The following is a 27110-nucleotide window of genomic DNA, read 5'->3' on the forward strand; positions in this document are numbered from 1 at the left end:
ATGTCCTCTGTCCATGTGACACACCCCTGACACTGACAGGGCCCTCTGAGGATGGAAGACCCCATCTATCTCCCAGAGCCCTTCTGGGTCGGGAGGAGCGGGAAGCCAGGAGCCCAAACTGTCTGCAGTGGTCCCGGAGGACACCAGGTGGCGCCAGTGCCAGTCCCTCACAGAGTCACAGCCCGTATTCAGAGCTGCAGCGAGGTCCAAGCAGTTTGCCGGAGTGGCTGAGTGGCCTCCGGGCGGGTGGGTAGTGTCCCTTCTACACGGAGAGTGGCTGGCCAAGGGCATAAGTTGCACCTGGGCGGCGCAGGTGGCTCCTCATCCAGCCAATGGGGCTGGGTCCCCTCCTGGCTCCATGGGTCTCATGGGACACTGGAGTGGAATCCAGGCTTCTGCTCTCCCTGGCTTCAGGACCCTGACCCCTTCCCTGCCTAATGGAGCCTCTGAAGGGGACGGGGCTGTGCCAGAATTCTGACACAATATCTCAAAGGAAGAAGGGATGGTTTGGTGCAGGAGTCTTATCTCTCCCTACAGCCGCCTCCTGGTCCCTGTGACCCACCCAGTCTTTCTAGGATGTGGGGGTCTCAGGCACCCACGGTGTTGTCAGAAGTGCAGAGAGCCCGGAATCCAGCCCAGCATCTCCCAACCAGGTTCTCTGGGCCACAGGCGGGACAGAACTGGGTCAGGAATATTCCTGGGTTTGGTGTAGACCACAAGGCCCCGCATGGCATATCTCTCCCACAGTGTCACCGGGAAAGGCAGCCGCTTGCCGCCAAGCTTTTCTCCTCTTGGCCTTCCTCTCTGTCGACACGTCCTGGATTCCAGAGGCGAGCCTTCTCCCAATTCCTGGGTTTGGCGTAGACCACAAGGCCCCGCATGGCATATCTCTCCCACAGTGTCACCGGGAAAGGCAGCCAAGCTTTTCTCCTCTTGGCCTTCCTCTCTGTCGACACGTCCTGGATTCCAGAGGCGAGCCTTCTCCCACAGACAGAGGCCAGCTTCATTCAGAAGCTCATTAACTACCTGGCAAAGGGAAGGAAAGGGAAAGTCATGAAAATGTTCATTTAGAGTTCATTGCTGCCCTTGCTCTGACTAATTGAAGTAGCTCTGTTGGTTTCATTTACGTACCTGGGGCACAGCACAGTGTAAAAGAAGCCACATCAGAGCCCAATGGCCTGGAAAATCGCACTTTAATAAACAAAGCTGCCTTGAAGTTATAGAGGAAGAGCACTCATTTGTGTGTGTGCGCGCACACACACACACATACACACACAGTCAGAGCTCCAGGATCCCTGTTCACATCTTTCCTCCATGGTTCAAATTAAGCATAATCTCAGTCTCTTATTCTCTCTCTCCCCATCTTTCTTTTATTAGATTTTTTTTGACAGCACCTTTAAAAAATCAACACACCCTGAAGTGCCACTCCTAAGCAAAAGTTGTACATCGGAGTCATGTGACCAGAGAACTACGGGGCCCCAATGAGGACAGTGAGGGCCTGGTCTGTGTGGCGCCCAGCAGTGCTGGGGCGATCACATTCCTGAAGAAAGTGGCAGCCACAGCAGCAGCCGAGGCCTGGCCAGAGCCCTTACTCAGCAGGAGGAATTATATATATCTTGGAACTCGTTCTCGAACCTAAACATTCTTGCTCTGAAAGGGATAACCGTGTGTGGGGCGCGCTGGCAGGGAGCTCTGCAGAGCCAGCCCTGCTACGATGGGGCCGGATGGGGATGAAGGCCAGGAAGCCTTGTGCGCTGCCGCCGTGGACTTAGCCCGGGGATGACGCTCAGCCAGCTGCAGACCCAGCTGTGTTCCGGGGACCCCAGGAAGTGCCGTGGGCTGAGTTTTGGGAGTCCGTTTCACCGCAGCAGCTCACTGGCCATCGTCCCAGGAAGCCCCCATTTGTGGGGCTCCCACCAGAGCCTCTCTCCTCCACCGTCTGCAGCCACAGCCACAGTGGGGAGGGAGTTCGGGGGGAGGCACAGTGACAGAGGTGGCACCTAGAGCAGGCGGGCAGCCCATCCTGGAGGGGGGGCAATATTTTAGGTAAAATTCATATTTAATTAACCAATAACCATTTTAAACCAAAATAAACCATTTTAAAACAAAAACAAACCATTTTAAAACAAAAACCCAGTGCATTTAATGCATTTGCAGCATGGTGCGACCACTGCCTCTATCCCATTCCAAGACATTTTTGTCGCCCAGAAAGACATCACAGTAATCAGAAAGTCCCTCCCTCCCCAGCCAGCCACTCCAGTCCGCTTGTGTCTGTGGATCTGCCTATACAAATGGAATCACGCAGGAGTTAGTAAAAAAAAAAACAACCCACAAATCCTTAAAACTTTTTATTGATCTATAAGGAAACATAAAGGAAACAAGTCCTTAGTGAACAAACTTGACACATTTTCATAAACTGACCACTCCAAGTAACTATCACCCAAAGCAAGAAACAGAACACTAGCAGCACCCACCAGACCCCTCACCCTGCCTCCCAGCCCTAGTTGCCAAAGAGAACCCCTCCCCTGACTTCTGTATCCTGGATCACCTCATTTCCTGTGTGTGGCTGTGGTTCACTCATTTTCATGGCTGTATAGTATTCCCTGGGGATGACTGAACTGCAGTTTATAATCCATTCAGCTGTTGATGAACACTGGGGAAGTAGTTTGCAGTTTCCATACAAGTCCAGCAAACCTGTTGAGTAGAGATTCAGATGATAGCAAAGCGCTGACATGTGAGCTGCAGGCTTGGACTGATGGGACAGTTGAGAGCCTGGGGGTTCTCTTGAAGTTCACAGTGCAGACTCTGGCCAGCTGGCACCCAAGCCACAGTTGTCAGTGTGATGTCCAGCTGAGCCATGGCCGGACCCAGAGAGGCACGAGATCTTCTAACACGGCCCCTATAACTGGCACAGCACACTCCCAAGTGACTCCTGTTCGGCGGTCAGCTGTAGGTCAGTGGCTGTTTCCCTCTGCCTGCGGCCAATGGTGTCTTTTCCCGCCTTCCAGTACCCACAGAGCCACAGCAGACTTTTCAGGTACACATGCGGCCTCAGCCAGCCGTATCTCTAGGGTGACGTCTGGTCGTAATCGCTCTGAAAGCAAACAGGAGATCCGGGTGAAACAGAGGCGGCCTGCTGACAGCCGGACTCTTCACTGCCTGGAGGATGCTGAGGTCGGGGCTCGGGCTCTCTGGTGTGCATGCTCCCCTGTACTTCCTGTGCACATCGATTCCTCAGGCTTTATACCCTCTCTGCTTGGTTGGAAGCATTGCACCACCGGGAAGATGGGTTAGGACTGGAGCCCTGCACAGGGCAAACATAGAGGAGGAGGAGAGGCTTCCATCACCAAGTGCAGTGGGTGGGCTGGGGCAGGGGCTGCATTTCAGGATGACCCTGGCTCTCTTGGCTGTTTTGTCTGCTCTGCTCCTCCCGTAAGGTTCAGCTCTTCTCCTGTCCTTGGGAAGCGAGTCTGGACTCTGCACCAACTCCCACAGCCTGGCTGGCCACAGTCCCTCTCCCAGCCTTGCTGGTGGATGGGGACCTGGCTCCCCTTTGGAATTCTTCTTTCCTACCTGAATCAAAGCCTCTCATGGTGTGGGAAGAAAGAGTTGGGCGGCTGTGCCTTCTGCCGAACTCTCTGCCCCGTCACAACACTCAGCAGCCAGCAGCAGGTCCTCTGTGACCTTTCAGGTATGGATGACAATTGTGTGAAATAGAACCAATCGTGTGCTTGGGTTTTCCCCTATCGATGTGTTGTGCTTTTCTTTCTAGAAACTTTAATAATTCAAAACATTGGCTACAGTATTGTGTAAGATAGCACATGTGTGGTATAGTTTACAACATATTTTATATAACTGCTATTCTATTTTTTAAATGAATGAAATCAAAAGTTTTCAGAAACCTGAATGTCGGGGAAACCATGTTTGAATTAGGATTTTTCTTACCAAGTTTGATCTTCTAATACTTCGATGTATAAACAGACAAACACGATAGCAATTTTTAAAACTTGTAAGTAGTTGGCCTTAGAAAATTACAACACATTGTAAATAAATCCCTCCCACATTTCATACACACTGCATGATTTTTAATATACAAAGATTCTGTTTTTATTACACTGACAATATACAACTGAGACTATTTACAATGCAAAAAAGTATAGAAGCCACAATGTAACATCCTGCTGCTAGCAACTACTGTACTTTAGAAGGTAGCTTTCATGCAAGGAAATAAACATAGGCCCCATTTCCCAATCTGTGTTCTGAACACAATTTACAGATGATAAAAATTCATTATGCGCACACATGGACAATGCATTTATTCAGCTGCCATCTCACTTAATGGTTTTAGTATATTCAGGATAACTAATATGGCAGTGGTGACTACAGATTTCAGACACTGTTCAAAGACAGACCGAGAAATTATAACTTTAAGAGTCTTCTACATGGTAACATGTGAAACCCATAATTGAGGATCAAGTAAAATTCTTAATTTTTAGAGGCGTAGGACTAAGCTTTATTCCTTTACTCATATTTATCTTGTCTAAACCAGAGCTCAGCAACATGTGTAGGTCTGAGACAGGGTCTTACTAGTATAGGCTGTCCTTGAACTCACAGTGATCCTCCTGCCTCAGCCTCCCAGGTGATAGGATTACGGGCGTGCGCCTGCTAGCATCTGAGTATTACATAGGCTCTTTTGGAAACCAAAGAATAGGGACAATAATGGAAGTTTCCATATAATAGCAAGTCTAGGAGAACCCAGCTCACTAAGAAATAAGTGTGCCTTACATCATAATCACTCCTGGTTTCCTCCAACTACACAAAATTACTTTCCTCCATTTCCTTTTTTCTAAGTCAAACCCTAAATAGATGCCATCCGAACAAAAGTGGCCAAGCTCAGGAAAGCCAGTGTGTTGGAAAGTATTATTAATGGGAACGACGCTTGTCCATCAGACTGCTCAGGTACTACTGGTATTAAAATCTCCATTTTCAGTGTCTGCGAACCCACAGCGATTGTCCTCTACTCTTTTCTAGTTACGATTGCCAAACACAGAAGGAAACATGGCCATCACCCCCACTGTAAAGCATGGTGAACAAAAACTAATGTTCTGCCTTTAAAAAAAAAAATCTAACAGCTGTTAACATGGTTTTAAAAAGATCCTCAGGTCTTAGATTGGTAAAATCACTTGAGCAAAATTTGTGAGTCTCTTATATCAAAGTTGGAAACAGAAAATACACATCTCTAGGCCCTCAGAGGTCTGGCCGGGAGACTGTCCCTGTTTTGGCCCTGAAGTCAGTGGTCCTGAGATTAATGGTGAAATTTTAGGTAAAATTAGCAAGATTTTCTTCAGTTATAAAAAAGCTATATTTTAAGATAGCATTTTTTTGGTACTGAGGAATCGAACTCGGGACCTTGTGCTTGCCAGGCAGCTTCAGCACCACTGAGCTAAATCCCCAGCCCTAAAATAGTTTTTAAGCTGGGTGTGGTAACACATGCCTGTCATTCCAGCACTCAGGAGGCTGAGACAGGAGGAATGCTGTGAGAACAAGGACAGCCTGGACTACATAGTGACATCCTGTCTCACCACCAGCGCCCCCCAAGGTAATTGTCTTGTGCTCAGTTTAGAAATGCATATGAATTTGCTTTTTACATATCAGGAAAACAGAGTGTTGTATTGCTACTCAACACCCAAAGTCCTTTTCAAGTTGCACTTGTTTCCAATACACTGCACGTTGCTTGAACATTGTATTTTTGCCAGCTGAAAATGCCGGCACCTGTTCTTTGAAAATGTCTGCTTGGAGAGATAAAACTGCCACCTTTCCTTTTTCTAAGTAAGCCCAGGCAGTGATTATAGCAGTGCTTCCCAGGGGCAAGATCAGAATCAGTTCTCTCTATTAACACTGTGATCTGGCAGCTGAGGACATAGTAGCCCCATCCTTCACCCTGCTGATGTTGTAAGCATAGTGTACCAGTGGGAACCCAGGGCTCTGGTAGAAGCAGGCACATCCTCAGGCCTGTACCTCATCGGAGCTGTCTGAGAGAAATGAACCCTTCTTGTCTCCGTAGTCTGAGTGGGCCAACTATGTGCCACAGTCAAACCAGCAGCCCTCTTAGTCATTGGCAAGAAGCCACTGCCAAGGCCAGAGAGCTGTGGGATTTTATTAAGTGTCTGCGTGACACCGGCTTTGTCAAGAGAAGGGCTCTCAGTAGCTGCACATAGCCAGGTTTTCCTGTAGGTGAAAGTACCTGCCACAGTTGCAGTAGAGGTCTAGGTCCTCACAGCCACCTTGGCTGCCAATGGACCTGGAAAATGACCCACTTTCCCTGACAAAATGTCTCTTCAGGAACTTCCAGTCTTCTTTAAACTTCGGGTTGAGGGAAACGTATAGAGCTGGATTGAGGCAAGGAGGCCTATTAATGTATTCTTGTCTAGGCCTTTTTCATACATAGAATTCTGGGATATTGGAGGCCAGAGATGTTAAATAGACGGGAGTGTCATCAGTTCCCTTGGATGGATTGTGGGTGTCTGGAATCCCCTGTTGAGTGTCCTTGGCACATCTGGGCTCAGTGGGGAAAGATGCTGAGGTCAATTAGCAGTGTCTGCCATGGGCCCGGAGAGTAAGGAGTTGCAAGTGTACCACAAATTTGCTGTGCTTGATGTCATCCAACTGCTTCATCTTACAGTGGAAGAGACTGAGGTGAAGAGAAGGGAAGTGACTTTATCCAGGGAAAATCAATTTCCTAAAAGGACTCTGAGCTTGGGGCAATGAGCTAACGCATTGGCACCATCCACATGTGGCTGTCTCCACCACGGTCTCTGTAAGACTGTCTTCCGCTTCCTTTGAAAGGAAGTGGTGGGTTTTGACATGGGAAGACATACTGAGAAAAGGCGTGGCTCGGATCTTCTGAAGCCGCTAAAATGCATATTAAGGCATCGACAGCTTTTTCCGATTTTTGGTTTTCTTGCAGTAGTTCAACTTTTTTTTTGACTGTTTAATGTAAACAGACTTTCCCCCTTTGTAGCCAGCCAATTCCCCCCAGTGAATCTATTAGAATGGGGTGGTTTTTAAGACTTCACAACTCAAAAGAATTAAAAAAAATTTTTTTAAAAAAAAGCAACTGGATGTCAGAAGGATTCGCGCCGCTCTCACTGAGATCAATCCCCAAGGTTTTAGCTGGGACTTTGCTCTCTTGATTCCTTGAAATTGGCCATGCCCTGTCGCGTTGCTTAGCGTCTTTGTGGCATTTACTTCATTCTGAATTATTTTCACATTAGCCATTTAAACATCTCAAGCCCCCGGGAGACGGCGATCTCCTCGGAGGAGGGAGCGTGACTTATGTATGACCACACTGCCCCCGCAGCAGACGACTTTGCGCTGTGCTCGTCCGCTAGCTCACTCATTCACGGGGCCTGCTGCTAAAGCCGCCGTGGCCGCCAGAACCCCTCACAGACTGAACTAACTGCCTGGGCAGGGTGGGCCACACAGACAACGCTGACATGGAGATTTCTCTCGGAGCGAGGGCCGGCCAGTGTGACCTCTCTTTGCAGAGCGTAAGCTTTTAGGGTGTTCAGTGCCTCCAACACAGGGTTCCAGAAGGGTGGATGTGGAAAGGTGTTGAGTCAGTGACAGTGGTTCTTTAGGGAGAAGAAAATGCTCCAGCTTCAGAATTCTAACTGCTGTTTCCCTTCTCTTTATTCTTTTACATTTTTGGGTGAAAAATAAAAGTACAGAGACTAGGGATCATAAGCCCCATCCATCAACCATTGATTACTTCTAACTCAAAAACTAATGCTATTTCTTCTTTTCCCATTCCCTGCCCTTTTTGGGATTATTTGGATGCAAAGCTCCAAATGTGATGAGGAAATTTTAAGAGACTTATGATGCCATTGTATATCTAAGAATTTAAATCCTTCAGTGCCCTCAAATACAGCTCTGTGTTCATCGCGTGAATGTTTAATTTAGATTCACTTAAGGTTTGTGCACTGTGATTGGTCAATATGTCTCTTCAACCTCGTTTAATGTGTGGCAGTTCTAAACCGAGGGCCACTTTGCTCCAGGGGGAACGTGCCGGTGTCTGGAGATGTTCTTTGGTCATCATGAGGCATCTAACGGGGAGAGGCCAGGCGTGCTGTAGGACAGCCTCCCCACCCCCACAAAAGACGAAGAATCACCCAGCCAGGGAGGAGAGTATGGAGGTCCCAGCCTCTACCGAGTAGTCTCACCCATTTGTTTGAACGTTATCCAGTGAGCAACCTAGAGTCTGCTGAGCCACTCTGCTTGGTGCCCTGCTCCCCTGTGTGACCCTGGTGGCCCTTGCTCTCCTCCGAACCCGGAGTTTCCGGGAGCTTGGTGGTAGGAGCCCTCATTTGTCTCACAGGGATGCTGAGCTGGGCCTTTTGCACACAGGGGGGTCTTCCTCAGTGGGCTCCCCACTGCCGTTAGCCTGTGCTGGTGCAGACAGGGCCTGCCTGTGGGAAACAGGCCAGGGACCCTCAAGTCCAAGAATTGGCGCTTCCAGGGACACAGACCCCACAGTGGTGGCTCCACTTGGTCCCCATGCAGTCCTCCTGTAAGAATGCGTCATCCTCCAGGTTAAGCAGAACCTCTCTCCTTTTGTGGTTTTAATTTGACACCAAGAAACTTGACATTTGCCCAGATGCACGCTTTCAAAGCAGATTCCAGGAATTAAAGTTATTTTTCATCAAATGAGCCAATGAAGCAAGCTGGAAGCTCTTCTCTCGGTAGTTGACATGCTGTCTCCAGCCCCCCAAATCTATATGCAGTGTCTCACACACGCCCCACAAAGCTGTCCCACCCTTGGTCCAAAAGCCTGCCACCCTTATGGTTGGAGAAAGCCACAGAGACAAAGGTAGGGAATAAAGATTGCTGCTTGGTGAGGAAAACAGCTCAGAGCCCTGAAGTTTAATCTTTAAGATAGGGAGGCCCTCACCCAATGATTGTGCATGAGTAAGACACATGGTCTGCAGTGAAAGGTGAGGACAGACTGACAGCCAAACCAGCAGGACAGAGTCCAGTGGAGATGAATGGCCTTGCTCAACCCTGCAGTCACTGGGGCTCTTGAGGACGTGGGGTCATGGAGAACACGGAGGGGGTGATTGCAGCTGCTCATTCCTGCTGCTCCGGGTGCAGGGGGCATGGGGTGGGAGAGACAGGCCAGGCTTTGGGAGGCCTAGCTGGGCAAACAGGAAAGGACTTAGTGGGGTGAAATGGGCCCCACGAATGAAGGTGCATGGTACAGGTGTTGAGCTGAACCCAAGAAGAGAAAGCAGCTGAGGGGAAGGGGACACTGGACCTCTGCTCGAACTGGGGAGTGCCTGAGGTCCTGCTCAGGACTGGGAGGTAGGCGAGGGTGCTTTCAGCGGTGAGCCAGGCTTTCCAAACTCTTACAGCTACAGGGAATTCTGAAGGCTTCAAGTAGGTGGCAGACATTGGTAATACATGAGGGTGGATAAAAAAATACAGCGTGTCTTTAAATTGTAAAAACTATAACAGCAAGACACATTGCCGTGAATCGCCCTCAAAATACACCTCTCACTTTGAACATAATCATGCCGTTGTCCTTGCCCTTTTCTGAAGCAGAGGTCTGAAGTTCTCTTTTGCGAATGTCTTTGAGGTATAATACAAAATGTGGTACGTGCTGCCGCCCGGGGCCATCCAATGGAAAAGCAGGCTCCTAAACACTCATGACGCTGTCTTTGTCCACTTGGTCACCAGATCTGGGACCTTGAGACTTCTGGCTCTTCCTCAGAGTCAAACGACCATGGAAGTTCAGTGTTTTGAATCCATTCAGGACTGAGGCAGCCACAGCTGTACAGCTAATGACACTCAGGAAAGAGGACTTCAGAACTGCTTCAGAGAGTGGCAAGCACCACGGGATAAGTGCTGGAGGCGAGGGGGAGGATTCTGAGAGGGGTTCATGGCAGTGTGTCCTTTACTGTAAGAAATTTTAAAAAATATATAACCACGCTCCGTGTTGTTTGACCACACCTCGTGCATTTTGGAAAAGTTATTCTGGCCAAAACCATCAGGAAAAAGAGAGAAAGTGGAGGGGAGAAGCTGAAAGCCAGGCTCACCTAGACCCGAGCAAGCAAGGCTGAGGGTGCAGGAGGGCAGTGGAGGTGGGAGGGAAGGGACACAGGGCTCCCCTCGTTCCTTCTCCCCACGTCCCCCAGAAGGCCAAGGCCTATCCCTGGGAGACAACAGCTCCTGGCGCTGTCAGGTCTTCCAAAACAAGTGTGGCTGCCCGCTGCCAAGCCCATGAGGACAGCACGACCGCCTGAGTTTTACTCCATTTTATGCCTTCAGTTTAATGATGCCTAAAGCAATGTGCACAATTCTTCAGGCAGGAAAACACAATATGTATTAGGGAGATTTCTGTAAAGCAATTAGAATATCACAGAGTGCATTCTCTGGGGTAGAGCTAGGGAGGGAGAAGCTGGTGTCCCTGTGCTAGGTGGCGCCCTACAACTTGAGTCCTGGCCATTGGGGACACTCCTAGGCACAGACTGGGGTGGCTTGGAAGGGCTGTGTCTGATCTGGAGACCATGACAGTGGGAAGCGACAGTGTGGGGGGGGCATGTGGGGGACTAAGACCCAAGTCTGTGCATCGTGGACAGGGGGCCGCTGGGCCTGGACACCAACCAGTGGCTCCTACTGAAAGGGGAGGCAGCGTCCAGGGGAGGGGAGAGAGGTGCATTTCAGCCTTCAGCCTCTTTCTTTTGCACACACACACACACACACACACACACACACACACACACGCATGCACGCACACAAGCACAGAGTCTTTAAAAAGCAAGGGGAAAATGTCTGTTTGCACATCTGGCTTGTTCCTTAAATAGCTCATTCCAAGAAAGAAGCATATTCTCCTTGCCTTGATTCATGTTTCTACCTTTCCCTTCCAACGGGCCTGTAGAGGGAGGGGCCCGGGTGCCTTGCGAGGATTCGGCAATGGCTTTGGAATGCCACTGCCTACACAGCAGTATTTAACCCAATTACAGGATCATGAGGGCTCAGACAAATTATCTGCAAATAGATATGTCTATACGTAAACCCTCGCGTTTGGAATAGGCACCTGGAGCCAAAGAAGAGTTAAGTGCTAAGCCAGAAAGGGATTGAGCCCCGTCCCCCAACCTGTCCTCCGTCCCCGTCCTCATCCCATGTACAGGACACTTGAGTTAGATAAATAAACCCCCCGAGACAGTCTCGATGGTCCTGCCCTGAGCCACCCAGCTGTGTTCCCTGACTGTGTCTGTCTGGGGTCCGTGCCACCCCATGACCCAGGGAACAAAGGGTGCAGAGGAGGTAAAGCCACCAGGTGACCAGAGCTTCCGTGTGCTCTCAACTAAGCAGTGTTCAAGGAGACAGGGGACCATCAGGCCTTACACGGAGCAGAAAATAGGTTGACAGAGGGGGCCAGGCTTGGTGGGGGTGGGGGCAGGAAGGAAAGGAGCCCAGGCCTCCACCCCATCCCAGGGTCCTTTGCAGAGCAAGACAGCCCCGCACTGAAAAACGTGGTGCCTGGGGGAGAAGACCGACCTCAGCAACAGGACTCTCCTCAGAGAAAGAAACTATAGTTTATTGTCCTTTACTCCCTAATGATTTACACCTAGAGCACATTTTAAAAAATGTGATCTATGTAATATGCACAGTGGAATATGGATCAGATGATACCGAACCCCTTCATTACAACCATGGGGGTACACTTCCACAAGTTTGCGTGTGAGTGAGCACACTTGGGCCGTGGCCAGGGGTGGCACTGTGGGTGGGTCTGTGTGTGTTTGTGCAGTCTGCACACTGGGCAACTGCTCTTGCTCTGCACTGCACCCTGGTGACCATTCAGCAGGGTTATCAAACAGCATGACCCTCCTTTCATTCACCAGCACTTTCCCTGCTGTTTTTCTCTGCTGTGATGTACTCCACGGCTCTGTAGGAAATATTTCCTTTAGATAAGGCCTTTGCTGGTGTCATGGGGCAGATGACACCATCCCACATGTGAGCTGGAGAAAATGTTCTGAAGAAGAGCAGAGCCTTCCTGGCGGTACAGGGAGAGGGGTGTCTCCATTGAGGCCTGTTTAAGACACCATGACAATCTCCCCTATAGGGTGCACACAGTCTTAAATTGGCCTAGACACCTGTGGGGCGGTGGGGATGGTTGCAGCCTCACCTGGAAGGGGCAGGGGACAAGCCCTGTCCGAATCCTCTGATACTCCTCCAGCCAGCCAGGGCTCCTCTGCCGGTTCCTGCCAGCTGGCTTTCGCACCAAAGCTTTTAATTGCTTGCTTTCGGTGTTCAAAGAGCAGGGTGCTGAGAGGGCCGCTGCTGTGTTTTGCACAGGAGGCCTGGCTTTTGTCCCCCAGTCCCCTTGGTCCCGGTGCTCTGCCGCAGCCCTGGCTGGAATGGATTTCAACTCCTGTTTGCCAAACTACACTTTTAGGAGGTGTCAGATATAGAAAACCTCTTCCTCCAGGCTAGAGCAAGCATCTGGGGGAGGAGGAGAGGCGCAGAAGGGGCTGGGGACAGAAGATGCTGGCTAAAAAAAGGTGGTGGGGGGAGCAAAAAGAGCAGCTCCTTCACAGCCTGGAACCACTGTTTCTTTTAGAAGTAATTGGTTAAGCTGTATGGGAGGCCAGGTGAGCGTGCTGGGGGTCCCAGAGGACCTGGGTGGCGTGGTAGGCTTGTTGTAAATGAGGGAAGGGCTGTGTTCCAGGGACCTGTGGTGACCACCTTCCCAGGAAGCCCAGATGAAGAGAAGGAAGTGGGCAGAGAAGGTTCAAGGGAGCCCTGGAGAGATGGAGAGAGGCAGGCAGGCAGGGCAGGGCCGGTCCCCACTTGGACAGAAGGGCCAGCACCCTGGGGCCATGATCCTTAAGCAACATTGTTGACTGCTGCCTGTTCTATAGGGCTCAGAATTCTTCCCTCTAATCACTCATGAAAGTCGAAAATTAAGACATTCTGGGAAGCCAAAGGAATCTGGTTGAAAATGTGTGTTTGGGGAATGGAAGGCATTAGAAGAATGCTTGTGTCTGGACGGTTCTGTTGTTTTCGTCCCCCCCCTTTTTTTTTTCTCTTCACAGTAACGAATGAGTCACCGCCCGGATTTAGGCCTGTAAAACGCCTCCCGAGGGTGGGGGAGGCCGCAGCTCCAAGGAGGATTCATTTGTTGGTTCTCTAGACACTTGAGAACCTTGCTCTTCCCTCTTCCTCTTTCTATCAGGTAAAGGAGCTTTCCATTAGTAAATTGAATACCCCCCTGGCCCCGCTGCCCACCTGGGTGACATCAGATGAGTTACATGCTCTGTGGCCCCCAGCCCCGCATCCCTGGCCTCCACACACCTTGCAGGGGCAGGGCTGGCTGAGCCCCAGCTTCTCTCTACCTCCAAACTCATGCTCTAGCATCTGCCCCTGGTCAGCCCCTCACACCAAGGGCACCCCTGTGGGGTGAGTAGAAGTAGCACAGCTCTAGGAAGCACAGAGACTCCCTAGCAGGTGCCTCCCCAGAGGGGCCTCCTTCCCAGCCACCCGCTTCCTTCTGCACCTCAGTGGCCCTCATATCCCAGCCCGTCCCCTGCCCCACCGGCCACTTAGTCAAGGGTCTTAGCCCTATGTCTTGAGAAAGTCCTTGCTTTCCTTTGCTGCTAGAAATCACCCACTGCCTCCTTCCAGGGCAAGGAATTCTCTGCTGGAAGGAGGGGATGGAGGAGAGGGGAGCAGCCCGCCAAGCCACCTCCACTGCCTTCTATGGCCCCGCATGGCTCCTAGGACAGATGGCCACGTGGTGTTCCGGTCTTGCCAATTCCCCCACTGAGTGCCCTGTCCTTTGTCTAAGGTCTCTGTGGCTTGGCTTCTCTGGGGACAGAGGGGAAAAGGAACCACGACTTATTTTACAGAACACCCGCTACGCCCAAGGAGCCTGGTCACGGAATCTCAGGGCCTGCTGTGGTGGGAGGGGGGTAGCAGCCAGGCCACTGTGGATAGAGGCAGCCCTTTCCCTCCCGGATTTCATAGCCGGTAGTGTGGGGGCCGCCTTCCTCCAAGGCCCAGGAAGCACCTTCCAGCCTCTCTTCCTTTAGAGAACAAACAGCTGCTTCCAGAGCCCTGCTCAGTGCCTCTGCCCAGCCTCTGTCCGTGGTAGGAGCCAGGGCTGGAGGCTGGGGCCTTGTGTGCCAGGAGACCTGCTGGGAGGGTAGACAGAGGAGAGGACCGGGGAGCCAGTCCCTCCGTCCCTCCCTCAATCCCTCGCAGCCCATGTTCCAAATGCTCAATTTGGTTGTGCCAAAATCAGGCAAAAGACGTTTACGTCTTATTACCCAGCCACAACTGCCCACAACAACTACGCGAAGGATTAAATACGCGTCCGATTGATTAACTTCTCTGTGAGTTTGACTTGGTTACGATGTGAAAGTTTCAAACCCAGATATTTAGTCTTTAGAGGCCCTTGCTCACTGAGTAGAGTCATTGGCTCAAAATAAATCGCGGGAACACTGTGTATGTAGGCCAGTTGCAAAGCCAGGAGAGAAAAGCTGCTGTTTATGCAAGATGTGATTATAAAATAACGACTGTGTTTTTCAGCAAACAGATGAGGTCTCGGAGACATTCATCTGGAAAGCTCCCTCCCCTCCGGAGGCTGCCGCCGCTCAAGGGCCCTGTGGCTTCTCTTTTGGATTTGTCTGTACAGCCCATCTGTGTGGGCCACATCAGAAACAAAGATAAACCACTCCATCCCTCCTCAATACAAACCAAAAAGTTTGGCTCCCCAGTCGATTCCTCGTTTGAGTCACTGGGATTGCCTTTGTTCGGGTGGCTTCGGCTGCTTCTAAAGATCAGGTCGTCCTGAAGTGATGAGATCTCACAGCCTTTGAAGGCTGTTTCTCAGGACGCCGAGCAGGTTCTGACAGTGAGTCCAAAAGATCCAGGATGGGCTGGCAGGTGAGGTGGGCACGAAGCTGGGCCCTGCAGGACTGGAAAGCGGCGGGCGGTGGCAGAAGCCATCCATTTACCTAGCACTCTTTCCACCTAGTTCTTTTTTTTTCTTGGAAATTAAATCCAAGACCTTCACACTGAGCTATGCCCTCAAGCTTTTAGATTTTTTTTTTTCTCTTTTTTAAATTCTGGGACAGGGTGATGCTAAGTTACCTGGCTGAGTTGCCTGGCTGGTCTCAAGCGCTTGATCCTCCTGCCTCAGCCTCATAGAGTGCTAGGATTACAGGCTGCTGCTAGTCCTTTTATGGAGCTTCATGACAGTGGAAGATGTGATGACAAGGGCTGTCGAGTCCTGAGGGAGATCTGGGTCCCCGTCACGTGGAAGTGAGGGGGCGGCAGGCTTGAAGCAGGACACCGATGGCTGGTCTCAAGCTATTGATCCTCCTGCCTCAGCCTCATAGAGTGCTAGGATTACAGGCTGCTGCTAGTCCTTTTATGGAGCTTCATGACAGTGGAAGATGTGATGACAAGGGCTGTCGAGTCCTGAGGGAGATCTGGGTCCCCGTCACGTGGAAGTGAGGGGGCGGCAGGCTTGAAGCAGGACACCGAGGCTGCTTTCCCTTCTGTCCCCTGGGGTGAGGCTGGAGCCGAAGCAGGTGGGGAATGAAGGTGAAGGTGAGGCCGAGTAGAGGGGCACAGCAGGGACCACCTGCTGTGCGTGGGGCAGGCCAGGCCTGGGCCCAGCACAGCCCTCCTTGTACCTTCCACCCATCTGTCGTGTGTGCTCTCCAGCTTCCCCGCCCTCCTGAGTCTGAGGGCTTCACTGACAGCCCAGGCTGCGTACCGAGGGGGTCCCCAGTGCCACATGGAAGGGGGCAGTGAGCACTCTGGGGACATCCAAGGCCCTAGGGAAGGGTTCTGCCACCCCCACATCACACCTGTGTCTTCCTGCTGAATCTCCGCTGGGTGCGGTGGGATATTTTTGCTACCTGCTTCTTTTTCCAGGTCCTGGAGCACCTTGGCATGGGTCCTGGGCCCCCCTAGCACCTCTCAGACTCCTGAGTACTCTGTGAGGAAGCCCTCTTCTCACCAGCCAGTGTCACCCCTGGAACAGAACCCGTTCTCCCCTACGCTGCGCAGATCTGGCCTTTTCTTTCTGTAATCCTTGCATCTCCTGCTGAGTGTCAGGGTTGGGCTTTGACACTCCTTTCTTACTTCATAGGATCACTGCCTGGTGACATGGCTAAACCTGCTCAGAGAAGAAGATGTCAAATCTCAGAGAGGCTGAGAATCATGGCTCAGGCCACACAGCCAGATTTGGGGAGGGATTTTAATTCGCTCGCCACTATTCTAAGACCAGAGGTCCCAGGAGAAAGGTGCACTGGGGGAAGGAAGGCCAAATGCCCGTGTCCTTGGAGGGAAGAGACCAGCGGCCAGGCGTGGGACACTCAGCGGACCCTGACTGCCAGACCCCAGGAAGACGACACAGAGACTGAGAGGCAGGGGGACGTGGAGCGGCTAAGTTATCCCCCTGCACTGAGGAAGTTGAGTGCTGCTTTCTTCCGGACAGTGACAGAGGCTGCTCCGGAGGGATCTCGAAAGTGCAGGGTCGGTTTTCTCTGATTAAGGGAAAGGAACTGAAAATAGAGGCAGCAATGATGGGATGCACAATGGGGTGCACGTCAGCAGGCCCTGGCCCTCACTCTGATCCTTTGCACCCCAGCTCCCCCCTCTAGCTCTTTCTCGCCTTCAGCAGCAGCTACTTGTAACTGGGGCCAAGTGAGGAGAAAACAAACCCAGCTGACTGTCTGTGGGGTCATTTCTATTGCAATTCATAGATGATTCAGCTCAAAACAGACTTCCACAGTAAGGGAATAATTATTAGAAAATACAATTGGAAGTTGAGGAGTGGTTTGACCTTCAGGAACAGTTTGATCAGGGCTCTGTTTCCATTTTCTGGGATCTTTTTACCTCTGCCCTTTGGGTGGTGGTTGGAGAGATGTCTTCATATCAGCCTGATTTCCCAGATGGTGACACAGAAGCTGCAATAGTTCCAGACCTCACATCCACATCCCACACCATGTAGGGGGGCAAGGGGAGAGGCTCTTACACTCCATCCTGGTATCTGGGTTTTGCCCCTGGGAACAATCTCCTCCTTTGTAACAGGGAAACAACGGCTGGGTGCAGTAAACCTCTGACTGTGTTGGGGATTAGAGGATGGATGTGTATTATTGCTACTAATGATCAAATGCCAACAACGATATTTGTGTCTAGAGAATCTTCACTACATTTCTAATGATTTAGGATCCTTTGATTATGTTTGGAGCCCAGTGAGATTCAAGGACTGGGAACGTGATCCTCCTAGTTTAAGCAGCTTCAACCTGTGTTCATTCAACAGATGGTTTACTGAGCACCTGCCAAATGCCAGGATCCGTGTCAGGAGCTGCCATGAGTGGTCATGCAGGGTGTGTACTGCACAATTCCAGGCATCCAGTCACATGCCCACCTGTGTAGATGTCCCCTGTGCCCTGGATTTGTGCAGTGTACAACCTGCATTTCAGGTACAAAGTGTTGTACCTGCTCTCTGCGCAATTCATCCCACCACTGTAGAACTGAAAGTGAAGAACAGGCACTGGAGGGCTGGGGCACGGGTTGGGGCCAGGATGGAGTGGACCCACTGGCTTGTGTGGGAGAGGGGTCCCCCACAGGGTCTCACGAGAGCAGATGGGCCTGGGTCAGACTCAGGTGGCAGGCAAAGCAGAGGAGCTAACAAGGGTTGGGGTGAGGAGGGGTAGAGAGACCTGGGAGGAGACCCCAGGCTCTCAGACACCCCCCCCCACCCCGCCATGCACCTCCTGGGGAGGCCAATGAGCACTGTATCCGTAGCCGTGAGAGACAAGTGCAGAAGACGGGAGGCTGAGAGCCCATGCTGAGGAGCATTGTGCTCAGCCTGCAGGGCTCTCAGGGCCACCGTCCCCACTCCTGGAGCTCCCAGTGCTGGAACCCTAGGGCAGGCGCCTTCGGGAACCACCAAGGCGCCGGGAAGGTGAATCAGTCCTGGGCATCAGGAGCCTGGGCCTGACCAGGCCTCGGAAGTGAACCTGTCGCCAGGCCCATTGTCAGAGGTCTAACTCCTTAATCCAGCCCAGAGGCGCCTGGCCTGTGTCCCAGCCTCCTTCCTTCCACCTTGGGCCTGAGTCACCCTTGTCTGTCTGCCCAGCTCCGAACCTACTTCCCCTGTGGAGAAATCCCCAGGGGTCCCTAGGGCAGAGGTCATGGGCCAGGGTCTGCCTCGAGGTCTGACTGGGCAGGACCTGGCTCCCCAGGGCTGCTGGACCTTAGCACCATCCCAGGCCTTCAGGGGAGGCGCAGCAGGTCGAAGCCTGAGCTGGGCTCTGTGGCGAGGGACCCACAGGCAGTGTTTACAGACTGCCTGCGCCTGCACCACAGCGAGATACGGATTTCCATCGTCACAGTCCAAAGCTCTTTTTATCCCCCTATTACTGGGGATTGAACCCAAGGCCTTTGCTCTGAGCTGCATCCTTGCCCTTGTTTATTTTAAAAATTTTTAATATTTTTCAAACTCAGGACCTTGCGCTTGTGAGACAGTCACAGTGCTGCCAAGCTAAATCCTGGGCCCTATTTTTTATTTTGAGACAGGGACTCGCTAAGTTACTAAGCTACCAGCCTGGGCTTGAACTTGTAACCCTCCTGCCTCAGCCTCCTAGAGGGCTGGAATTATATGATGCCCATATGATGCTATGCCCGGCCAGTGCATTGTCTTTTGCTGTGTACAGTTTCTGCGTTTGTTCTTTCTTTGCTTACTGAAAAACTGCATGGAGCCCTGGGCATGTGAGGAGGCCTTTGAGGGCATGGAGGGATTTGGACCAGATGGCCAGGGTAGCCGCAGGCCTGGCCTCTGCCCACAGTGTCCTGATGGGTCCCTATCACAATTCCCAACCCCGAGGGAAGGGGCTGGGTTTTCTGCAGTGCTGGGGATGGAACCCAGGCCTTGGGTAGTTAGGTAAATGCTCAACCACAGAACCACATCCCTAGCCACCCCCCTTTAAAGAATGTATTTGGAAACAGTCTTGCTAAGTTGATCGGGCCACCCTCAAACTTGCAGTCCTCCTGCCTCAGCCTCCTGAGTGGTCAGAATGATAGTCATGCAGCCCTGCCTGCACCCAGCTATGTTTTAGTTTTTAAGATTACTCCAGAGTATGAGAACAGATGCCCAGCAGGAACACAGGGTTCTCCTAGAACATTCAGTCCACACCAATCACGGCCAGAGGTGTGGCCCTGCAGAGGATGCTGACTGGCTTTGTGGGGAGGGCTCCACCAGGGCGGAGAAATCAGTGGAGATGAAAGTGCCTAACCCCTGAGCTTCACCTGCCCTCAAGGCTGCTTGAGAGCTGGGTCAGGTGGGGGCGAGGGTTCAGCTGAGCCAGGATTCAGGGCCCAGCCTGCACCCCGGCCACCACCCCAGCTGCCTCCCTAGGGGCCTCGGAGAGGAGCAGGACTCCAGCCCCTCTGTGCTGCTGGTCCTTGGACAGCGAGGTCCTCAGGGCAGAGGCTGGGCCTGGATCACACTGGAAACTGTGCCCTGAGGGCCTGAGGGGTCAGAGGAGAGCAGTGGAGCTGGGAGATCCTGGCATGTGGGGTTTAGAGCGCACCATTACAGCCACCTAGGTTCTCTGGTGTTGGGGTCCCCACCGGGGACTTGGGGCAGAATGCGGGGGCACTGCAGCGTGCAGCTGGGAGGGCTGCCTGGAGTAGGAGAGGGGCAGCCCCATCCCTGCCCCCATGAGCCCCACTGAGTGGGAGGGGGCGGTGCCAGGAGGTGGACCTGCAGATGATTGTGAGGTCTCCACCCCGATCCTAGACACTCTGGAGCCTGGCTTCAAATCCTGTAAGACCCTGGCTGAGTCAGCCACCTCCTGAGGCAGGATCCCTGGCAGTGACATCAGAAGCCCTCGTGTGAGCAGGGGCCGAGCTTGCTGGCATCGCTGCCTTGGCCTTCGAGGGTCCCAGAGTCTCCCATGACATCCACACCTCAGCCTCAGCAGAAAGTCAGCCCAGCGCTGCCCTTTGCGTGTCAGCCTGGTGTCCAGGCCAACAGTGCAGACGCACAGGCTTGAGAGCCGGTGTCGGGTCTTCCTCAGGTGAGGTAAGCGCCAAAGCCAGACCAGCTGCATCCTTCAGAGGACAGTTACACCTCCCACAGCTGCAGGGACAAATGACACAAAGGCTGTGTTATTTCAGTTTCGGCTTAGGGCCTGCCAGGTGTCTTTTGCTCTTGGTAGCCACTGGCGGGAAAGACTGTGCCCACAGGCAGTGGCCCCGCTCTGTGTCACGAACACACACTGCCCCTGAAAGGGATCGGTGTCCTCATTTGGGGCTGAGAAAAATGAGGCTGGCAGAGAGATTAGAGGAAGGTGCACAGAGCCCCAGCTGGTTCCACAACTTCCTGCCAAGGTCCTGTCCCCCAGGGCTGGGTGGAGGGTGTCTGGACCTTGGGCCTCCTGGACACCACAGGAACTATCCATCTGGGGCCCAGGATCTATCCCTCTTGGGACCCCTGCATATGCCCCATCACTGCCCCAGCACCTGCCCAGGCCCTGCACTTATGGGGGGCCAGGTGGGGAGACCCAGGGGCTACCTGGCTGTCAGAGGGCTGTCCCTCATCTGTATGGGAACTGTGGTTCCCTGCTGTGTCCCTTGCCCCCATACCCGTAAGCTCGGGGACACAGTTATTCACACTCAGGCCTGCTGGTCTCCTGTCCCCTGGATGCTCCCTGTCCTCGCCTGATCTGTACCTACCATCGCTGATCTCCTCACCCTTCCAGGCAGTCCCCAGTGTGAGCAGTTGCTCTTTTAAATCCATGCAAATTATCTTCTCTGGTCCCAGGCCTGACAGTCACCCTGTGGCTTGCTGAACTCCACACTTTCTTAAGTGGGGTCTAAACCCTACCCCAGCGGGCTCCTGTCTCCAGCCCGGCCAGCCCCAACCCTCTCACCAGTGGTGCAGCATTGAGGATGCAGTCATTAGAAAAAAGTAAAGGCTGATCGTGAATCAACCTTACATAAACCAGCTTTTGAAACCATCAATATTTCTTAAAAAAAAAATCAATGAACAAATAAACATTTTGAAAGTGCTATTAGACTTTATGGCAGTATCAAGTGTTAGTTAAAAACCACTGAGTATCCTCAGATATGAAATATTTAATAAACTTCCATGTGAACATATTATGGCCTAGATGTATGGTTCTGCTTGTTACCAAAACATTATCTACTAGGATATGAAAGTTGCCTTTTGGAAAACTTATATATCAAGGCAATCAAATGTCAATCCTCTTGATAAAGTTTCAACTGTTTCGCATTGAAGTGTTAATAATTTACTTACATGTGAAATTTAAGACTTTGAAGGTAGTTTAATGGATTTTGTTGGTCTTACAGAGCATCAAGTACTCATCTGAAGTAATATAGTGGTTTACACACAGTGGAAGACTAATTTTTCACTGTGAAATTGTTATCTAAAAATCTTGGTGAAATTTTTACCAAGAGTATTATAGGTGGAATGTCACAAGGAAAAAAATTTGAGATTGCAATGCAAAAGTTTGGAAAATTTTTCAGGTGCTTTAGTTTTTTCATAGTCTGTCACTGTGTTTACCACCCTTCTCCAGATAAAAGCTTACGAGGGATTAAATAACATATTTGAGGAGCTGCAACTTTAATTTACAGAAGCTGGAAGGATATTCAGGCTCTAGAACCAGCCTGCCGTCTAAGAGCTGTAGAAGCAGGTCAGAAATTATGTAGACTCTTGGATATTTAACAAGAATAATAAACATGGCCACAGTTGGACGTTTTGAAAATAAATTTTTTCTTAGAGTCTCTAAGAAGTGATACCTCACAAAAATAATGATTCTTCTCCAGCTTTACATGAAAAAAAGTTTTGGGGATGGCTAACGTGGAGACAATTATAGCGACTGAGCATAACAAATTAAACAAAAGAAACTCTGGAAGGGAGGCAGGAGACATTACAGGGATGGGGAATCAGGCCATGTCCCAGGTTTGTCCCTTATTCCTCTCTGGGCCCTTCTGGCTCTGCTCTCCGACGTCCCTCCAGGTTCAGCAGTGACCCCCAGAGCACTGCCTGTCACTGGGCACCAGCCAGAGTCTCCAGAGGAGTAGGGCAAGAGGTCAAAGTCCTTGCCTCAGGTCCTTCCTTGGAGGCCTCCTTCCTCCAACAAAGGGCCTTGGGGCTGCCCTCTACATCCTGGTGTCTCTGAATATTAGGTCTAGACTGAGAATGGCTCTAGACAGTGACAAGTCCAGGGTACTGCAGTGTTTTCTGTCCTGCACGCCCCTGACCAGAGTCTCCTACTCCCTTCAAATCGCCCACCGTGAGTGAGCTCCATTTGCTTCCTGCCGAGATACTGCTGATCTGCTGTCCGTTGTTATCTGAGACAGTAAAACAAAACAAAACAAGAGTCTCTGTTCTGAGAAAATGGTTATAGGTGATTTTTAAAAGAAAGAAAATGTGTTTGTTGTTTAATAACCAAAAAATGAAAAATATGATGAATGTTTATGATCTTTTATTGTACTGACTTTAGAAGCATGAATAAATGATATCCGGGTTTAAAAGTGAAAAAAGCTTAATAAATTTAGGCCAATTAAGTGTGACACTTCAAAAAATAATTTTGTGCGACTCTTTCAATAATGAAGATATGGAATATAAAAATGTTGCAGGTACTGCTACAAGGGTTGTTATTTGGGGGCAGGAACTGAGGGGGAATTCGCACCATGAACCACATCCACCTCCTCCCATGGAAAGCCATGAGTGATTACTAACTTATAAGGAAAGTCCATGGAAGTGTCTGATATTTCTAGATGAAAATAGATATGTTTATGATTTGACCAGTGACAGCTGTATAAACTAAGATAAGACAGTAGCAACCATTTCTAAAACGTCACAAGTGATTTGGAAATCCATAGTTGCTTTAGTGACTGGTTTGCAGCAATTTCTTTCTTTCTTTTTCTTGGGTACCAGGGATCGAACTCTGGTCATTGTGCTTGCAAGGCAGGCAGCAGAACCACTGAGCTAAATCCCCGGCCCTTGCAGCAGTTTCTTTAACTTAGTGAATAGTTTCATATTACTTATAGTCCAGTTTATGCGGGAATAAAAGACAATCTGGTTTTAAATTTGAGGTCTTACACACTGATTTATATTTTAATTTGCTGCCATACAAGTGGTTGCATTTTTAAACAGTGAGTGTCATACAAGAATAGGTTCTCCCAGTATGAATTCAGACCAATAGATGGTAGACACCCATTTAAGCAAGGAAGAGTTTAAATAAAAAGAACACAATCCAGCCTTTATTATTCTGTTTCTTGAACAAAGCAATATTCTATTTCTCAGTCATTATCTGGGGTTGAATCATAACCACAGCATTTCTCATAAAATTTAGAAAATGGTTAAGGGAACAGGAGCAGTAAGTTTTTCCTGGCTATTGACCCAGGCCTGGGTGGGTAGGGAAACTGAGGCCCCCTCGAAGGAAGGTGGGAGCAGAGGCAGAGCCCAGAGATCTCAGAGGCTGCACTGTCACAGGATGGCAGGCGAAGGCTGTGGCCGGCTCTGCCAACACGTCCTGCTGCGTTGGTCTTGAGAAAGACAGTGGTTCCCAGAGTGAAATCTCTTCGCTCTGACTCCTGAGAGAGCTAGACTGCACCTCCGGCAGGGAAATGTCACCCAACCCAGGATGTGGCCAGGTCCCTTTATGTGCAATTGTCCCTCCAGCTGTCAGCACTCCAGTTGGTGGCTCAGCTGGACTCACAGGGTCCAACACTGCAAAGATGGTGTTCTGGGTGTGCGAAGGTGGCCGCAGTGCTTGCTCATGACGGTGATTCTCAAGGCCAGCACACAAGGCCCAAGGCCTGGCCAGACCTCGCCAGTCTGATGATGTTCTCGAGCCAGGCCACGTGGAAGCTGCAGATACCCAGCGAAGGAGGGAAGTGTGAGGAGGAGGGGTGAGGGCAGGAGGGATGGCATCCTAGGTGGGGGGAGGAGAACAGAGGCCTGGGGCCTGGCGGAGCATCGGAGTTTGGGCTGCAGGTGAGCCTCTCCGAGTGGCCTCTTGGATCACAGGTTCCCTTCATGCTGGAGGACAGGTGGCCTGGGAGGTGAGCGTGTTGCTCAGAACGTTCATTCATCCCTGCCTCCCACCCTGGTGGCAGGAAGGGTTTTGATGTCCCACACACTCTCACGTCCGTCACACTCTGGTTTTGAAAATGTCATCTCCGAGGTTTCTGATGTGGCTGTGCTGCTGACATCCCAACCCGCTGCCGAGGGATTCCCCGGGAGGAGGCAGCAGACAATGCTAATCCTCCTGCGACTCCCGCAGCAGTGCACGGGACAATCTGTGAGCCATTTAGGAACCGCAGGGAAGCCAAGACTGCCCCCAGAGGAGGCTCAGAGACAGTTCACGCTGGCCCAGCAGCTCAAGCTGTGGTCGGAAATGAGTCTGGGCTCAACCAGCCTTGGCTCCCACCTGAACATCTGTCCCCACGGAGGGGGTGCCGGGGCCCCTCCTGCTGCCCATCCTGGTATCTCCTAAGGACAGACAGGGTAGTGGGAACAGCTGGGCCCTAGGCTGACCACATTTTCTCAGATGAAGCCCAGGTAGCCTTTGGACAAGGTGCTTCCACACTGGGGGTAACAGGAGCAGGAGGGGTTGCCTTGCTTGGCCGGCAGAGGGGACAAAAAAACCGTCCTCCCCACTCAGTGCTCCCTGGCCAGGAGAGCCACACTTCCACTCCCTGGCTGTGTTGTTACCTCCACATTCTTCCTGGGGCCTCAGCATCCTTTTCTGAAGCGCATGCCACCGTCTCACGGATGCCCACGGTTTCTGCCCACTAGGCCGTGAACGGTCACCGTGTGTGTCTCCCTGCCCGGCAGAGACTCACCATGCCCATTCCAGTCTCAGTGCCTTTCCCGAGCTCCCACTGTGACCCAGGTTGCCTTTTCAGCCAGAAGCTCATGGATTTGGGGAGACAGAGGCCGCATTCCACTGTGGCCTCTTATTGGCTATCAGACTCCAAGTGCTATCTAACCTTCTGAGCCTGGGATCTGGTAAATGGTGCAATGCATACTCAGGACCCTGCACCCCGCAACCTACACGCTGTGGGCGCCCCATGAAGACTGGATGAGATACCCTCCAGATGTTGCCTGGAGACACGGCAGGACACGGACATCACTGGCCTCGGGCTGGGGGCGTCTGACTGTGCCTTCAGCTTGGCCTAAGAGCTTTACAGCTGCAGATGGCTTTGGAGACATGGTGGTGACTTCATGTTGTTTCTAACTGTTTCCTCTCTTGTTAGCAAAGAGCAAACCCAGACTGGAGAGGGAAAGAGCAGCAGCTGGTCATGGAGAAGCTGAGCAGCAGAGTGGGCATGATGGCCCCTGGTAATGAGCATTCAGGGACCTGGGCTCTGATGGCGTGCAGTCCTGTCTCCCCTGACATTGAAACTTACCATGCCCCATCTCCTCTGCAAGCTGCTGGCCAGGAGTAGGGACCCTCCAAACTCCATGGAAGGACTTTGGGTGGGGGGCAATCCACAGAGCAATGGCCACTAGGCTGCCGCTGCTCCTGTTCCTGTTAATTAAACTTCTGCACAAGCAAGCATAGTGCCTTGTAATCCTAGCACTTAGAAGGCTGAGGCAGGAGGATCCCCATGAGTTCAAGGCCAGCCTGAATTACATAGCAAGGCCTTGTCTCAAAAAATTAAAAACATAAGCCAGGTGTAGGACACACCTGGGAGGCAGGGGTGCTCGGGAGGCAGGAGTACTGCTGTGAGTTCAAAGCCTGCCTGGGCTACATAGTGAGTCCAAGGCCAGCCTTCATTACTGAGTGAGCTGTCTCAATCAAACAAAACAAAAAAAACAAAACCCATAAATGTAAAAACAAGAACTCATGCACATTCACATGAACTGAGATCACCCCCGGACGGTTCTTTGGAATTTCAGGTTTAAACATGTGTGCCTTCTCCTTGGCCGCAGGGCGACACTCCCAGCACGTCCTTGTCCACTCCGTGAACCTAGAGGTCAGGCTGGGGAGTGGCCATAACCTGGGACTTAAAGGCTGGTGACTGCCCAGACACTGATGTCTGTGAGCAGACAGAAAGGGCTTTGAAACACACCAGTGCCTGGAGAGGAGGATCCGCTGGAAACCAGCTCCCTGGGTCCTCCAGCCAGACTCCTGGCTGTTTCCTCCGGGTGCAGGGGCGGCTGGGGCCACTGCTGCAGCCACATGAGGGCAGCTTGTGGGCTGCAGGCGCGTGTTTGAGAGGACAGTCATGTTCTTCCAACACAAAGCCAGCAGCTGCAAGCAGGGCTGCGCCCATCCCTGGGGTTTCCAAGCCCTGCTGGATATGTGATTGGTACGTGTGTGCATCTGCACCAGGATATGGGAAGGAGGAAGGGATGCCTCTGTCTGCCCTCCACAGGCCTGCAGTTTCTGTTCATACCTCTCAATCATTCAGGCTACACCTGCCCTTCGACCTCCTCCCTTTGTATAGAGCTAGTTTCTTCCATACCTGTTCCATATCCTATACCAGCCATATGGGCATCACTAGGGGTCAGGTGTGACAGAGCTCCAGTGCTGGAAGAATCTAGAAAAACATCATTCCAGTGGTCATTGTATCTCATCAGTAGGTCTGTCAAAAGAAAATACAATCACTAAAAGTGATGTATTTTATAAAGGCTTATAACAAAGTCAACAAAGGAGCAGGATGCTGTGTTTTTTGTTTTGCTTTGTTTGTAATTTTGAGACAAGGTGTTGCTAAATGGCCCAATCTGGGCTCAGAATTGCAATCCTCCTGCCTCAGTCGCCTAGAGTAGTGGGATTATCAGTACCTGGATCATAATGCTATTTTGATGGACCCTAAAACTGAAAATTTGGAGTTTAAGTGACGTTGTGACATCCATACTAGTATTCAGCATTTCTGTGTATATTGTTGTTTGAGTAGGTCATTAAGAAACTAAGAAGGCACAAGTGGTAATAATTTTTAGTTACCTTGCAACCTTAGGGTACCCTTCAGTTAAATAGGGCTGGCAAAGAAGAATTGCTTCTGGGGTCTGTTTAAAAACAAGTCCATCTAGGTGTGGTGGC

Source organism: Fukomys damarensis, unplaced genomic scaffold (assembly GCF_012274545.1).
Source record: "Fukomys damarensis isolate Sample0158 unplaced genomic scaffold, DMR_v1.0_HiC HiC_scaffold_20, whole genome shotgun sequence".
NCBI lineage: Eukaryota > Metazoa > Chordata > Mammalia > Rodentia > Bathyergidae > Fukomys > Fukomys damarensis.